At 45.9% G+C, this 17673-nt stretch overlaps 1 protein-coding gene across 2 annotated transcripts in view; it reads right to left on the bottom strand.

The window, feature by feature from the left end:
* GOLM1 (golgi membrane protein 1) overlaps positions 1-12000 on the bottom strand; it is a 356993-nt gene extending 344993 nt beyond the window's left edge. The window contains exon 1 of one of the 2 annotated variants that reach the window (XM_085633090.1): positions 11840-12000. The gene's annotated coding sequence lies outside the window, so the exon portion shown is untranslated. The remainder of the gene's footprint in view (positions 1-11839) is intronic. The other variant, XM_085633091.1, reaches the window with a different exon arrangement.
* Positions 12001-17673: the final 5673 nt, after the last annotated feature.

The following is a 17673-nucleotide window of genomic DNA, read 5'->3' as shown; positions in this document are numbered from 1 at the left end:
TTGGCCTCTTCAACAAGTATCTGTAAGAAAACAGGCTTTTTGCAGGTTTCCTCCCACTTTTGCCCCCATTTGGACTACCAGATGCTGGTTTTGGACTCTGAAAGTGCACTGAAACCTGCTAACCAGGTCCTAGTGCCCTCTACCTAAAACTGATACATGTGAATTGGTAACCCCAATTGGCAAGGACTTCAACCCCCTTTTAAGTCCCTGGTAAATGGTACCAAGAGTATCCAGGGCATGGGAGTTAAAGGGGTCACCATAGCCTGAAGCACTGTTAGTGCCACCGAGTGACCCAAGTAAACAGGTGACAGCAGCCCTTCCATTGCAGACTGCATGAGCAGTTCAAACTGTCGAACTCTACTTTGCACTCACCATGTGTGGCAAGGTCAAAGCACTATTATTAACATATGCCAGTGCTGAGGTAGGCCTTCTGAGCCCAGGAGGCAGAGTGCATTATATTAAAGGTGTGGACATATAAGTGCATGTGTATGTCTTTATAGTAGCCTCTTTCCATTAAGGGCTACTATAAGGGATCAGCGGACCATAGGATAACATAGGCTGGAATCCAGGCACCCCGAGTATGCCAGCTCCATTATGGTATCACCAAAATAGGTCATGTTTGGTATAAAAAAAAAAAATTAACAAAAATTAAAAAAAACTCTTTATCACCCCTGACAGGATTCCCGTGTCACAGTCAATGCGGCATGCACCCAGGTGGCTACCTTAGTGGTTGCCCACTTGGATGCCCCATCCTTTCTTGTGCTCTAGCCGACAGCCCGCAGCTGCTGCCACTGAGACAGGAATCTGACCCCCAGCCAGGAGGAGTGAACTTTCCCAGGAATCAGAGACAAAGGCAGCGCCGGGAGGAGGTAACACCTCTCTCCTTGACAGGATGGGCAGTGAAGTGGTACAACATGGGGGTGAGCTTAAAAAATTAAACCGCTTCTGATATGCACTTAGGCTGCCTCCCAAAGGAGGATACAGCCATTCCCCTGCCCCCAGGAACAGTTGCACCCAGGCAGGCAGGAAAACTGTGTAGTCAGGCGGTGTACAGCCCCAGAAGGCTAGCCACACCCCTAGGAAGGGCACCTGGTCTGTACAGCCAAAAAAAGGGTTCTGCCATTTTTAAATGTGACAGAATAGAGGGTTCTGGGTAGCCAAGGTGACATACACTCCCAGATGTGGTCACCACAGGGGCAGATTAGCTGCTGGATCTAGAAGCCCTTTGAATTTAAAGGGGTCCCTTTGCACCAGAACCTCAGTTCTGAATCGACTGCAACAGAGGACAAAGAATAGGACATGCACAAAACAAAGGCGCCTGTGGCAACCAACCAACGTTGAACACATACGACTTGTCCTGGACGGAAGACTGACTCCCACAGACAGAGGGACCCCTTTGAGAGCCAAAGGCAACTCCAGACTCCCTTGTACTAGTGGCACTAGTCCCCTCTCCGCAGGGAAAACAACATCCCACAACCAAAGAATAGCTGGCCATTGAGGGTTCACCCAAAAGTAGATGGTTCAGTGCATTGTGGGAAATTTTGTCCTGACCTCCAGCATGTTTCAAGTGGCTACCACTGTCCCCCGGACATCGAAACAACTTCTTACTGCTGCCAAGGCTTGTTGGTGACCAGTCCAGCAATCACACTAGACACTATAATCAGAAGGAACTCCGCAGCACCTTCAACAGACTACACCAGTGGCCCTGTTGACTTTTTGCACATTTTTCCTCACCAGCACCACGTAAACAGTAAAACCAGCTCCTCCGTGGCTTTTGTTTCAAGACCAGGGACAGCCACAACAACTATGCACCAAGGCACTACGAGCCAGGTAAAATTTAACTGACTGTAATGGCCGGGTCCTGGGACGCGCATCACCTTAACCTCCAGTGGGTTCCACGCATCTCGACCTGCAAATAACAGATTGTCACTACTGCTTTTTACCAAAGGTCTCAATGCAAAAGTTCTGGAGTACTGAATTACACGGATTTATTTTTCTTCTAAAATCCATAACTCTGGTTATATGTATCCAATTCTCTTCGTTTTGGTGTCTAAATTTATATAAAAAACAGCCTTATTCTTGAAGATTAGTGTTGGATTTCTTTTGAGTCATGTCAATTACTTTTCGCCCATGTTGATACTCTTAAATGTTTAACACATCTTCCTCTTGTAAAGCCCGACTGCTCTTTGCCACGCTACCAGGACTGAGCGAAGGATTTATTTTTGTGATTCCAAGGAGTGTTGAGAGTATTACAAGGTAAAGCCTAACCAGCATCACTACATATTACTCCACTTTCCTACAGTATATTTTCCCATTGGTCAAGAGCCTCTTCTCTTGTATTCAGTTTCACTTGCGAGCCGAGGACACATAGACCTGAAGTTCCAAGAAGTATCCTGCGACAGAAACACACTGGCACTTGTCTCATGAAGAACTGAATCTAGATGAACGAAAAAAAACCTGCCCTCACTCATTCAAGAAACTAAATGAATATGTACAGAAAGTACACCTTTGAGTTACATTTCATTCTAATCTGACCTCCATTATCTAGGTCATCTGCATGATCAATGGGGTATTCATCTCTCACAGACCACCACTCACCAGATTGTAATTTTCCTTGTGGCAACTGCATCCAGAGTGGACTCCCACAAAGCCATCTAATTAGTACTCTCAGTAAAGACAATCAGCAAATGAGTTAAACCTCATTACCATGACACATTCTCCAGCCTCACACTGTGCTCCCTGTGCCACATGGTGCCATCTTTGAAGGTCCTGCACTGGCTACTGATTAAGGTAAGCAGTGTTCAAATTTTTACATTGTCCACCAGGACCTTTGAATAGGCGACACCAGGATCACCAACCCAAGGACTTCCAGAAAAAAGAAAAAACACCCATACCAGAGATCCCCATCCATTAAAAAGCTTGCCACCTGAACTGTCAAAACAGAAAAGGTTTGAAGGAAGGACCATTCATCTCCAAGGTTCTTTCCTAGGAATATTCCCACCACCTACAACTTGGACGTGAAGATTTCTTGAGAATCAATGAAAGGCCATTAACCCACATCTAGAGCCCCGACAGAGAAACTTGCTTTGATGCACTAATGGCCCAGCACCTCACCAGAGTAGAACCTCCATACCAACAACATGCCTTCGCTATTTCTATTCCCACTCCACCCTCCCGATTCCAGTGGATTTTCTTAAAGACTTTTGAAACAACAGTAACTCTATAGAAGTGTGCATAAAGCTTTGAAACAAGAGAAGCACTGGAACGTAAAGCACTATTGGTTGAATAGTTGTCTAAAGATGACACGATAAAAGCTTACTTGGCAACTATGGATGTTAAATTCAGCCTTGTGGCCCTATAAGAGATGTACGTTTGCGCAGCTAGTCTGCATCAATCGCCTAGAAATGTCTGCAAGGTCAGTCGGTACACACACAAGCACAAATAAAGCGAATGCTGCGTTACCAGGAGACCCAGACTACACCAACTACAGGTCAAAGTCACACCGTTCTCTACCCAAGAGTGGGCAATTAGTGCTTGCTGACAATAATAGTCTATCTTTAACTCGCTTTGAATTGCCATCTCATTGTTCGCTGTAAACCAAAGCAAACATTTGAACAATGTCCTGGCTGAGGCACGAACCGAATTATCCGAGTCACCAACATTTAGTAACCGGTTTAGCTCCTTCACTCGTATCTTTCCTGCAGTAAATGTCGGTTATGCTTTAACACAAAACGCTTTTTTATTGTGTGCACTCAAACGTCAGGCTCCCCTTAAAATAAACCCATCTTCACATAGTACGTGATAAAAGTGAATGAGCACAATGGCGCGCAAAACTGTCCGCTTTCTTTTACAAACTATTCCAAAAAAAACACAAAAAAAGTTCGAATGCTCGGATGTCCGAACTAGGGGGAGTTTTCCGCAACTGGTCCCTGAAGAAAACAGAGTGCACGTTATATTTTATTTATGGCATCACAGACCTCGCCTCTTACAGAGCATAACACGAAACCCCAGTGACACCTCATCTTTAGTGCACGTGAGAGACGAATGTTACTGCCACCTTCAAACCTTGGCAGGCTGCATTCAGGGTAAAAAAACCAAGCATTTACAATGCAATGGTCTCGGCAATTTTATAGGTAGAGCTATTGGTATTGCTCATTATTTTTTTTATCATTTTTGTATCCCTAAATAAATGGCATTGTCATTTCTATTGGCATTAGCTTTTTTTTGCATATGTGATACCTATTGCATTAGCAGAGAGAAAGTGGGGTAGTGAGATAGAGAGAGAGAGTGAAGTAGATAGAGAGAGAGAGTGAGGTAGATAGAGATTGAGGTAGTGAGATAGAGAGTGAGGTAGTGAGATAGAGAGAGTGAGGTAGAGGGATGTTGTGAGGTAGTGATATATAAGCATAGAGTGAAAGTGAGTTAGTGAGATAGAAAGAGTGAGGTAGTGAGATAGAGAGTGATTGAGGTAGTGAGTGAGAGAGTGAAGTTGTGAGGTTGTGAGCTAGAGAGTGAGGTAGTGATGTTTTGAGAGAGAAGTTGTGAGATAGGGAGGTAGTGAGATAGAGTGGAGTAGTGAGGTAGAGAGAGTTATGTAGTGAGAGAGAGTGTGAGGTAGTGAAACAGTGATGTAGTGAGGGAGAGGGATGTTGTGAGGTAGTGAGATATAGGAAACATTACAACACCCTAAAGACCAAGAGATGTAAACATTAGGAAGACGGTAAGGGATGTGGCGTTATGGCCAGCGCCGTCGAATTTGAAACTGAGGAACCGGTTTCAAATCTCGGCGTCTGCTCAACCACTTGTGATTCGAGACAAATTACTTAATCTCTTCGTGGCTACAAAAACAAATAAACAATGTGTAATGGAACTGGTGAACAGTAATGCCCTCCAATAGCTCCGGTCGACGTAGCGCTACATAAAACAGCAAAATATTTACCAAATTCTGGCGAAAGGGCAACAGACCCCCGAAAACACTAGACCTTTTCACCGGGATTTAAAAAAAAGTTTTACTGCCTGCAGCACACACATCAACACATTTTAACTCAATTTCAAATGTGATTTCTAAGCCTTTTTATCTCAGAAGTATGTAAAACTCTGATGGCGAATTAGAATTTTCGAAAACATTATGAAATCTGAAATATAATATGGCGTGTGCCCACAAACTTTTTAAATTAGATTACGCTGACAGTGGGCTTCCGAATAGTAAATTGCTAGGATATTGGGGACTGCTTGGGTGCCAAGGACTGTTTCTGCTGTTTTTTGGGGCGGGGTGAGTATTGGGGCTATATTCACTAACTCAGATTTATTATGAAGGCAGTAAATACACCCGGCTGTGAATATTAACCATTGATGGGGTGGCAGGCTGAAATTCATGTTGTCGGGGTGTGATTTATATTTGCATAATGGCATATTCACATTGTGCATGGTGTTACTGTGCTGCTTCCCATCCCCAGAAACGTACACACCTGCAGTGGCGCGATGCAGGGTCCTTGCCTAGTTCCAACCAAGGCTTCAGGAGTGGATGGGAGGGTGGCCTCACACAAGGGAGGCGCAGGCTCGCCTGGGAGAGAGGGGTTTCAGTGCGACGCTGTGCTGACGGCGGCGCGGGCTCTGAAGTCCAGGGCGCTCCCAGCTGTAAAAGGGAGTCTGCAGGGGGGGCGCAGAGCTGAGGGCGCTCCTGGAGCAGAGAGCCAGTTCTGTAGTGGCCTTCCGTGGGGCTGTGGTGTGCCCCATCCCTCGATCTGACCGGTTCCTTGTTTGTGCGAAGGCACCTTCGGGCCGTGTCCCTGCACTGCATGCGGTGTGAGTGCACAGATGTACATGAACCTCCAGTGTAGAGGAAGGGGGTTCTTTCCACCCAGACCTACGGCTCTAACAGCCCCCACCAATAAACACTCAATACGTGGCTGTGTTCGATGATAGTAATCGTTTGTAGACTGGCAAGCTGCGGACCGACCTCTCACCCCAAAAAGATACGCACAACCCCAATAATCATTTTTGGGGAAAGTATGGGTCATAGTCATTTACAGTAACATTTGTCAACTTTCAAAGCCACTATATGGGACACAACCGGGAGCACACGGGGCTCCCGGTTGTGCACGATCCCAGAGCTGTTTGCTGCTGGTGCCGCGGCGCGGACGGCACTGGAAGATAGCGGCCGGGCTGAGGGTGGAGCGCAGCCACCGGGATCCTCGGGAGGAGGCTGTCGGTCTGTGATGCGCACAGGGCAGCCGGGCATGGAGCAGGCTGCACCTGGGTGCTGTGCACAGGATTCCCGAGCCTGGCGCCGCCTGCAACGCCCTCGGAGCTTCGCGTGATTGCTAAAAAATGGAGGATGGAAGCTTCGAAACTTTTTCGGATTCGAGGGCGTGTTCCTGCTGTTCGAAAAAGGGCGTGGCTAAAAAGTGGAAAGAACAGCACGGAACACGCCCCCGAATCTGAAAAAGACAGAGCCTATTTGGAGGGACGGCTCTCTCCTCCAATGGCTGGCCTCCGTTTAGGAAGCCAGCCAATGGAGGAGAAGCAAAAAGAGAGGCGGGCTAAATAGCCACTCTAAGAAACATTAAATCTCCGTCTTCCGGTTCTGCCTTCGGCAGACCGGACGGTCCTCGACCTAAAAAGCTCTCAACGCGATAAGATTCGCAACAGGATAGCACCAGTAACAATACTGAGACCCTTGCATCCAACCCATGTTCCATGGATACCAAATATTATCCAAAAATCGGTCGTCAACGCGTGGCAACATGAAGGAGGTGAAGTCACGAGGAGAGAGCAGTAAAAAACACGGAATTTGACAGTAGCAAATATATATATTTATTTTTTAAGAACTCTGCGTTAAAGAAACTGGCAATCAGGACAAATGTGACAGTAAATCTGTTCCGCTTACGTTGTCCTAAAGAGCTGCATTTTAAAATATCTTATGGAGTTAAGGCACCTGCTGCAGAGATCTTTGCGTACCCAGCATTTTTCACGGGGTGATAACAGAAATATAACTGGTGGTTAAAGCACTTGCTGGAGAGATCGGTGTTTTGTCCAGTCACAGTTTTGACTCATCCTACAGTAGCCTAGAGGGCTAATGTGCCTGATGCAAAGCACAAAGTGTAACATGCAGATTTTGTTTTATGTAGCTAGGTCAGTAGGTTACTACTTTTGTCACAGTTATACAGGGTGGTCAAAGAACTATCGGACCCCTCACTTTCTACAACACAATGCGAGGAGCTAGCCCTTTTCTTTAACCAAAAAGTAGGAAAGATGGTTTCTCAACTGGCTCTAGACTGCTCACATGGAGACCAGCTAAGTGACACCGTGGCTGACTGACATTGTGAAATGTATTCATGCAGGCTGTCAGGGCATTACAATAAATGCTGACATGACACCAAAAGTAAGGAGTTTCAACACCATCTTGCAATCTATTAAATCAGGCTCTCCTTTGCATCCCTTGCCCCTTAACATGATTAGGCAACTAGATTCTAACTTGTTATCCATGTTAAGGGATCTTCTCAATACCTTTCTCAGCGAGTGGCTGGTTTACCAGAAATTGAAACAACGCTATGGTCCTTCCCCTCCTGAAAAAAGTAAATCGGGAACTGGCCGATATGTTCAACTTTCGTCCCATCTTCCTGCTTCCTATCTTTTCCAACATTTTGGGAAAAACATATCAATAGTCAGCTCCCCTCGTTCGTGGAAGCTCAGAATTTTCTTCACCATTCTCAGTCTGAATTTAGTGCTTGATCACAGATCTCAGGCTAAATGGACACAAAACTCAGGTCATGATTCTGGGGGAAAACTCCTCTCTCTGGGGACCACATCACTGGCCCGACTCTCTAGCGGCTCTGCCCACTCAATCTCAGAAAGTTAAAAATCAGGGATTCCTCCTGGATGACAAACTATTAAGCATCATGTGGCTATGGTGACTGCCACTTGTTTTACAGTCCTTAAATAGCTCAAAAATACCACATGGATGATCCCTGCTCCCGCTCAAAAGACTGTCATCCAGGCTTTAATTATATCCAGACTGGACTACGGCAGTATGCTATATCTGGAAGTTGATAAAGCTACAACCCCTGGCTGCAACTAGTGCAAAACGCAGCTGCAAAGTTACTCTACCAGCTTCCAAAGGCGCCCTCAGCCTCCAACCTTCTTCGCAAGCTTTACTAGCTCACGATTGCTACCCACAACAAGTTCAAAACTTTAAGCTATATGTTCAAGGCTAAAGCAGAAACTCAGGATTGGGTGTCACCCTATCATCCTTCTCGATCTCCAAGTTCCATGAATCGCACCTTGTTTAGTGTGTCTAGGGTCCGCTTGACTCGTAGAAAACAGCGCTCCTTTTCAAATTTAGGCCCAAAACTCTGGAATTTCCTTCTAGAGTCACTGTGAAGCTGTGCACCTCTTCTTGCTTTTCGCAAAGGTTTAAAAACTTGGCTACTTTAGCCTGTTGCACTTAGGAATCCCTCTACCTGCTGTGTGACGGAAAACCCCTGGGGGTAGCTGTGCACATTACAAATTCAAATAATAATAATAATACATTTGTTCCCAGCAGTTCATAAGTCCCAATCCTGCTAGTTTAGCTTCATCACATTTGAAGGGGGCAGGTGAACAAAGTCAAAAAATTGCATCCAAATCGTAGCGTCTCTCAAGCACTTGTGAAGTAATAACAAGGGGAGTGTCTTTCTTTCCCTCCATTGCATTGGCATCTAGGTGTTAGGATCCTGACAGCATCCTATCAGGATGAGACTTCTACAAAAAGAGGGCTATACCCAGCTGAAAATAAAAATAAGAAACGCTGCGCACTCCTTGTGGGTGGCGGCTCCAATGGAAGCAGACCACGTGCAGGTGCTACAGAACAAAAGCCCCAGTTTCTGCAAACAATACCAGAAGAAAATCAGCATGTTTCCCTGGGGCTGGTCTGGATGTCCCTAATTTCTTGCACTAATAAAATAAAATAAGAAGGCTGTAGGTACAAATTATTAGCAAACAACGCAACACTAGTGAATAATCGGGAAGCAGGACTGAAGAAGACATGAAGATTGTTTAGAGAGGTACCATCTAGGACACAATGCAGCGCTTTGAATTGGCAGCGCTTCCTTAATCTGTAAAGAAGAATGCCAGCACTTCTCAGCAGGAATGCAATATTTATCATGTGATAGCACCAGCACCTTTTAGAAGCAAAAATGCTACTCTGCGATTGTGTAGCGACTACCTATGTCGCTGTGTTTCCATATCAAGGATTGGATAAATACAAATTAAAGAACAAGTTTTAGAGCTTGAAATCAAAGACGAGAGTACAAGCTAGAGACTGGGGTGGTACTAAGAACCCTCGTGATGCTGATGGGCTGTCTTTGAAAATAACCTCGGTATTTCCAAATATTGTGAAAAGGAATACAAGGGTATTGGATAGGCACATGTTTTTAGGATCAGAAACAGTTAATTTGCTTTTCACCACTATAGCAATAATTGCTTATGGCTTAGTTGGAATTATGGTGAACCGTTCTGGAGGCATCTCCCTTCAGAATACACCACTAAATTTCAACCAGTGCAGAAGAGCTAACAAGAGGAGGGTTGGTCTGCACCCAAAAACCTTATCAAAAGATGCAAAATGTTTAAAAAGGTGCGAAGTAAGGAGTGCAAAGGAGCTAGAGCAAAGAATGTGCAAACCGCAACATAAAAATACACGAGTGAAATGAGATCCAGAGATAGTATGAAGGTTTGGTTTTAGAACAAGATTCATGAAAGAACTTGCCAGTAAGAACACAAAGGAGTTCAGTTTGACAGAAAGGGTAGTAACCCACTTCCAGCATTAGGGCTGGGGCAAAATCCGTAAAGAAATACAAAAAATAAGACTGATGGCAGGATATTCTACTAAAGTATCATCAAAGAAAGAGCTTGAAACCAAATCGGGTCAAAGAACTCAATAAGCTAGTCAAGCAGGCCAATCTTTATCAGTGGTCAAGTTCTCAGTTTTTAACCTAGTAAGTACAAACAGGTTGCCACGTTATTTAACAATCAAAAAAATCTCCCTCGCGTAAACAGTTTGCTCCCGTTATGGATGCTGTTGTCCTTTACTGCTTATGTCAGTCGCACCTTTAAATAACACTCCATCCTGCTGGTGACAGGTTATCATTGACAAAGTATCCTTCTCCCACTATAACTGAAAACGGAAGCGTTCCAATACACAGAATAAGTTATTTGAAGGATAAAGTTCAACTAGGTTAAATAACTTCGTTTCAGCTGGACAAGAAAAAATAAATCAATCACCCACTAAACGTACATTCACAGGATGAATTTCATCCATGATAAATATAGCTGAACCATGTTTGAAGTGTCTTTATTTGAAATAATCAGTTGTGCAGTTCACTGAGCCAGGAAAGTACCAGTGCCACCAACTGACATGCTCCGCCTCCTGTCTCAACCCCAGAGCTCCCAATCACGATCAGCCATAAGCACCCACCTACAACGTTCTCTCAGTTTACAGGATGCACTACACAACAATTATATGTTGCATGAGATAACTTTAAAAACACAACTTCTGGGGAAAAAGCAAAACGTAGGGAAAACAAGAAGCAGTAAAACATGTAAAATGTAAACAGGGACTGACTGCATTGCTTCTTACATGGATTAATTTAGGATTTTTTTTAAGAGATGGTTGAAAAATCAGATAGTGCTTTTGCCTGTAAAGTTAAGGACATGAATACAAGGACCCATTTAAAGTCATAAGACCCGCTCTACTGAAGAAGGGCGTACCTACTGAAATAAAAATCTTTAAGAATTGAGCCAAGGTCTTTAAGTGTTCGCTTTCACACGCACATCCGAATTGGATGATGAAGGAGCATAGCAACATAATTAGAAAAAATAACTTTGAATGCCTATGGTGATCAGAAAATAATGCGAAACGTGTCAGTAGATCCCGTATCTACATTCCACGCAACAAAGACAAAAATACAATTGTAAAGATTACGCGAACCACATTGCACTGTGATCACATTAGTGGCAACACTTTTGAACTCTTCGAGTGGTGTCATGTGACAGCACAATAGACCTCTCTTAAAAGTTATTGAATGAGATGCTGTAACTGAATAAAACACTTTTGTTATCTATCACAAGCATCAAAATATGAAATGCTAGAAATACGTACTGCGTGGTTTACAGCTGTGACTCGGGATATAATTTGTAGTTATACGTAAATGATCCATTCGAAAGGAAAAGTAAATCAAGTGAATGTTGATCATCCTATATATTTGCAGTTCACGGTGGAGAAATCGAAATAAGATCTCCATGCCTTCGCTTGGAGACGAACACACCTTAGCTGCCAACAAGTCAGCCACATCATCACCAAACCAGTTAAGCTAGACTTCTAGATGTTGCCCTCGTGCGGTCCATACAGCGAGCCACAGGGCGCTCTCGGTGTTAAAAAAGAAAAAAAAAATTGCCAATGTTGCAGAAGTAACGAGTTTCTATAGAAAAAAAAGTCAGCGTGATCTCGCTACGGCCGCACGTCAGCAAAGTACTGTATTCCAGTCCGCATCCTTACACTGCCACAGGGTCTATGATTACAGCCCTAGGCGACTGGAGCAGCAAAGAAACAAGGGTTCTCAACACGAGTACCGGAAATTATGTAACATCGACACCAGGAACTTACAGTCCTTAAAAACGGCCAAAGAGTGTCGCGAAGGGCCACATAAAAACAAGGTGCTATTAGTGTTATTATCACTAGAATACAAAAGATAAAGCTGCCTCGATTCAACAGAGAGGCGGCAGCTTTAACGAGAAAGCTATGCTCGGAAATAGATTTAAAAAAAGACACAATAGCGAACAACACTCTACATAATGTGGCTACCTGAGCGACTGTCCGTCTAACCAGCCTCATATCCGTTGTAGGTCGCTGTTCTTTTAACTGGTATAAATCGTCTGTAATTTAGGACTTTAGCGTCACATAACAACCAATCCCACGGCTGCACAAATTCAGTACGTCCTCTAGAAGTAGGCGGGATTAACAATGTGTAACATGACCTCCGATTGGAGCACTGGGGGCCCTTCAGCCATTCACAGTGTGCTCTACAATAACCCGAAGTACTGATTGGCTGTGGATTCCACAGGTACCTTCGTTCGGCCAGTGCTCTTGCAGTCGGCGGGTGCCGCCCATGGTGGAGCGAGGTAATGCAGCTGAGCAGTATCTTTTTGTCAGGGTAGGTTGCTGCTCATTCAGGAGCGACAGTGGGGCGGAGGTGGGTGAGAGGGGAGTAGGTGTTACCAACGCGGAGCTGGCCCAAGCAGATATTTGTGAACGATGGTACAACCCTGTTGCTGTCTGTTCTCTGCTCACAGCTGAGTAGGCACTTTTGGCCTTTGACCCTGCGGCTCAGGCTGGGAATGTATCCGTTTGTAGTGAGACCAGGGCCCGTGGGATACGGGACGGTAACTATTCCTTTTTTTTTTTTTTTAGTTTTATATAGCGCGAACTAGACCCGAGAAATCGGATATCAGAGCGCTTTACATGAGCACCAGTTTACATGAGCACCACCTGTCTTGGGCACACGTGGCATAACTAGCATTTACTGACTTGAATAGCCCCTTTCTTATGTGACAGTGCTTCTAGTCCCATCCTGCTACTACTTTGACTGACATGACAGGTCTCATGGCTTCCATGCACGTTTCAGTATTGCCACCTATATCACTGAGTTTTGATGTGTTTCTTATTGAGGGTTTTATAGGGCGGGGACTCAACCCTAAGGGTTGACCGAGCACTTTACATAGAAAGGACTAGACAGGTCAACAGCTAAAGAAAACATATTATATACAGCATACGGTAGATAACTAGAAAGGATGGTGTGCTGTATGCAAAATACAACTGAACTGAAGAGGATGTGAATCGTATTGGGTCAAGTAGGTGAGCGAAAAGTGCATAGAATGCAAAAGGAAACATGTATAGGATGTACAATATTATGCACAGAAACCACTCTCAAATCAATAGGTGAAAGGAGGCGTAAGTAAGGACATGGTCCTAACAAATCAAGCCCTAGTGACGGAAAAGAACTAAGGTAGAGAATATCCCTTTATGCACTAATCCGTAGTTGCTCTGATAAGTAAGCTCTATGAAGAAAGTTACTGGGAGCGAGGAATTGTTAGAAGAGTAGAGTTTTCATCTCTACCATGAAATTCTCAAGAGACAAGTTAGTTCTGACTGATGGAATGGAATCCACAACCTGGAGGCACGCCCTGAGAACATCTTTTTATGGGTTCCTTTTCTGGCAGGAGGGAAGTTCGTGAGGAAGGTGTTGGTGCGAAGGATACGTTGATCCCCCCCTCCCCCCCCCCCAATTACCTGTTCACAGACAGATCAATAAGAATCTTTGTGTGAAGGATTGTGAATAATGTAAGCCTGTGTCTGAATACAACTTGCTTCAATTGTTTAGTGACAACATGATGGGAATGATGTGATCGCTCTTCCTTGAACCTTACATTAGTTTGGTAGTTGAGTAAAGAGCTTCCTTCAGGAGGTCCAGATGGCGTTTTGGGATCTTTTTTAGTAGGGACTAAACTTTAGAGGACGAGATGAACCACCTGTTTGAAATGATCACATGCAAAATGATGTTTCACGGGGGGTGTGGCGGGGCAAGATGGCCGAACAGACGTGATTCGTTTCGGCTCCCGGTCCACGCTAGACTTTTGAGTGCACAAGCGCCTACAGGCACTGCCAAATCGGTGGCCAGACTCGCCAAAATGCGGCGGAATCATCAGAGATTACGCAGGAGACAAGATTTCTAGCAAGGCGCCAGTTACTAAGCTATTTTGCAGCTGGGCGATGTGGGCGCGCAGCTCCACAACATGGCGGCCACCGAGGCTCTAAGATGCGGAGCCTGACAAACACAAGACAGCCCTTTGAGACGCATGGTTCAACCCCAGAACACCCTCACCGGAGACCCCGCGGTGGAGGCACAGCGGTTGTAATACCTTAGAAGGTCGGAAGCGGTTTCCTCCGAAAGTACGCCGGGCATACCACCGGCACCACGCGACCTACTGGGTGGGATCCTGTATATATCGGGTGAGTCAGGGAAAACGTTGCAGCCCTCAGATACAGACACAGCTCACCAAGACTTTAAGGCTATGCCTAACGAGCACTGATCACCGATCCACTGGTAAACGGCCCTCCGATACTGCACACGATTTTGTCTGACTTTAAGATGGCGGCCCTTAAGACACAGAGCCCCCGTAATGGGGAAATAGAGAGCCACCTTGGTCGACTTTGGCACGCCATTTAGCCCAGAATTGGGTAGGTGTGAAGGCGTATAAGACCAGCTGCATTCACGCAGAGCCATTAGGGGCGTTGATACAGCACTAAAGTAGTCTCCAACAGTGGAAGTGAGAGCTTGAGAGACTGGTAATACAGCCCCCCCAGGACAAAAGCGTCACCAGCTTTGAGAGTTAGTACCAGCCTTACCTAATACCTGCGCCATTCAAAGGGGAGGAGAGGCGGTACCTAACAGCACAGGCCGCCTTGCATACCACGTACCCAGAAAGGGCTGCGGTGCCTGCACCTATGCCGCCGAAAAAGGCCCGAATAAAGTTTCCAACTTCTTCCCACTCGCAGAGAGAAGGCAGTCGTCAGAGCATAACGATACCACGGCAACTATGGCTCTCATGAAAGACAATCTGCTAGCGTTCCTAAGAGATTTTAACACGAGAGTTGCGTGCAGAACTCAGCCAGGATATCAAGGACTCCATCGACCACCTTAGAACAGACCTAAACGCCTGACTGGCTATGCTCCAGCAGGATGTCGATTCAGGGGGCGTAAGGGTGATAGATCTGGAAACGCAAACCCAGGAAATGGATTAGAGAAACGCGGACACGCAAGATCAACTACACGAGCTGCAAGATAAACTATATCAAGCCCAATTTAAATCCGAAGATTTGGAAAACAGGGCGCGAAGAGACAACATCCGAATCCGGGATCTGGAAGAGGGTGCAGAAGGATCGGATCTCGAAGCATTTCTCGAGGGCCTTTTCGCAGAAATCGCAAGCTCACAGACAGTTAAAATGAAGCTGGACTGGGCGCATCGAGTAGGGGGACCACCAACTGGGGAGGGACGGCGGACGAGAGACATTCTCGCGAAGTTCCACTCCTTCAAGGTGAAAGAAAATATTTTGCAAGTAGCCAGCGGGAAAAACGACATCTCATTCCAAGGATACAATTGCAGTATCTATCTAGATCTGGCGCCCGCAACTTTGGCGCGACGACAGTACTTTAGACCCGTCACGACGAAACTGCATGAGGAGTATTAAGATATAGATGGACTTATCCATTTGGCCTGAGCTTTGAATATACCAACAAGATAAGGCATATCACCAAGTTGAATGAGGGGCTGAAACTGTTGGGCCTTCTGCCTGCTGAGACTGAGACCACTCAGGAAAGTCCAGAAAGACCAGAGTGAGGCGGCACAACAAAAACACAATGGACTACAAGTTCCAAGGGGGGGCATAAGTGACGGCCCAAAGATGGGATCTGACCTTAGAAAATCACGGAGGGCTAAAAAGTCATGCCGTCATAAGAGGAGAACGGACATGTTTGGCTGTGACCCACCCAGGGTCTAAAGACACCAACTACTGAATTTGACGAGATCATACTGGATCTGCTACTCACCGATAGCCTCATGTGGCCGAACTCTCTGAACACTTCACTCGAACGAGGAGCGACCACATGAGATCCACCATACAGGACAGTTACCCCCGGTCGAGGGCTGCCTGTGGGATGCAGACTCCTACGTACCCGGAGACTCGAGCAGATTAGTTCCGCCCAGACTTTGACGGTCTCACCAGGTAGGTGACTTTGCTATCTTTTGAACACTCAAGAGGGGCGCGGATGGGAACTCCGGTTGCGCCATCCGCCAACATGCCCAGACGGGTGGTTGCACCCACAGTCGGAGAGCTGTCATCACTCCGACACCAGTGGACGTTTGTAATGTTGGGACTTGCTTTTTTGTTTGTTTGTTGGGAGGGGGGAAGTTTTTTGGGGCTGGTGGCGGCTTTGCCGAAATACTTACCGAAGACATGTCCTAGTCAATACACACACATCACGTCCAGCAAGTTGGGGTAGACACCCGATACTAGTTAGGGGAGACGGTCATGCGGATTTGAGATTGGGGGACCAGACTCAAAGCTTTATTCAGCCATCCTAGCAGCTCGGTTGAATGATTTGATGCCAGACTTAGTCCACCCTGATCAATCAGGCTTCATAAAAGGCCGACAGACCTATGATAACATTTGGCGGACAGTGCACCTTATCGAGAAAGTCACTAAATGTAAGATACCGGCAGTTCTCGTGGGATTAGACGCCGAGAAGGCCTTTGACAGGGTGGACTGCTCGTTCCTTTTTAACACCCGTGCACACTTCGGCTTCGCGGATACATTTATTAACATGGTCAAGGCTAACTACATACAACACCATTCTAGAGTACAGGTAAATGGGACTCTCTCGGCCCCCTTCACCCTCGCAAGAGGGACAATACAGGGGAGCCCTCTGTCGCCTTTATTGTTCGCCCTCAGCATCGAGCCCTTGGCAATGTCCATCCGGGACACACCGGCGATTAAAGGAATACCTTTTGGGGGAGACTCCCACAAAATCTCACTCTTTGCAGACGAAGTACTGTTGTCTCTTTGGGAACCAGCCCTCTCTCTCCCCGCACTGCAGTCCGAACTGACTCAGTTAAAAGCTGTCACAGATTTTAACATTAACCTGAATAAATCTTACATACTTAATCTTACGGTCCCGACCGACGAAGCCAATGTACTGCAGGCACATTCTCCACTCCAATGGACTAAACAGTCTCTACAATACCTGGGGATGCAGCTGACACCACGCGTAGAAGGGCTATACAGAGCTAACTTTCCGTCCTCTCTCCTTCAACTCCAAATCAATCTTAAGCGTTGGAAACCTCTTTTTATTTCATGACTTGGTCGCATACGTGCGGTCAAAATGACGGTACTCCCCAGACTTTTATATCTATTTCAAGCACTACCTATTGAACACAACAAGGAATTCCTCCCTAGGATCAAATCCCTGATTAATCAGTTTATTTGGCAAGGCTATCCTTTTCAATCTTGAGGCGACCAAGAACGGAGGGAAGGGTAGGACTGTCAGACTTCTGCCTTTATTATAAAGCTGCTCAATTATGAGTATTGGCGGAGTGGTCCAAATGGGAATCAGAGAAACACTGGCTCCACATGGATCGTGCCATTGCGGGGAGATCCGTCTGGGATCTCATGTGGAAACCCAAGGGGGAACCGCCTGAGAACGCTTATATCAGCACTCCCACACGCACCACTCTGAAAGTATGGGACTCTATCTCTGGGAACGCACAGTGGACTACATTCCCCTCACCCTACATACCAATACACTTCAATCCGGCCTTCGATCCGGCACTCCAAGAAGGACCCTTTACTGCTTGGAAAGAAGGGGGCTGTCTAGTATTATCCCATTTATTCCACAATTACGATATTCTTGCTTTCAAGAACTGCAGAAGGGAGTTTCAGTTATAACAAGCCGAACACTTCCACTACCTACAGCTCAAGCACTGGGCTTTTACCCCCCACAACCGCGACACGGCCATGAGAGAGAAAACAGAGTTTGAAAAGTTTGTGCTAAAAGGTAGGCTCCATGAGAGGAGTTATTTCCT

This window comes from Triturus cristatus, chromosome 2_1 (assembly GCF_964204655.1).
Source record: "Triturus cristatus chromosome 2_1, aTriCri1.1, whole genome shotgun sequence".
Taxonomy (NCBI): Eukaryota; Metazoa; Chordata; class Amphibia; order Caudata; family Salamandridae; genus Triturus; species Triturus cristatus.
Note: the sequence above shows the minus strand (reverse complement) of the source record. Positions and strands in the feature narration are given on the sequence as shown.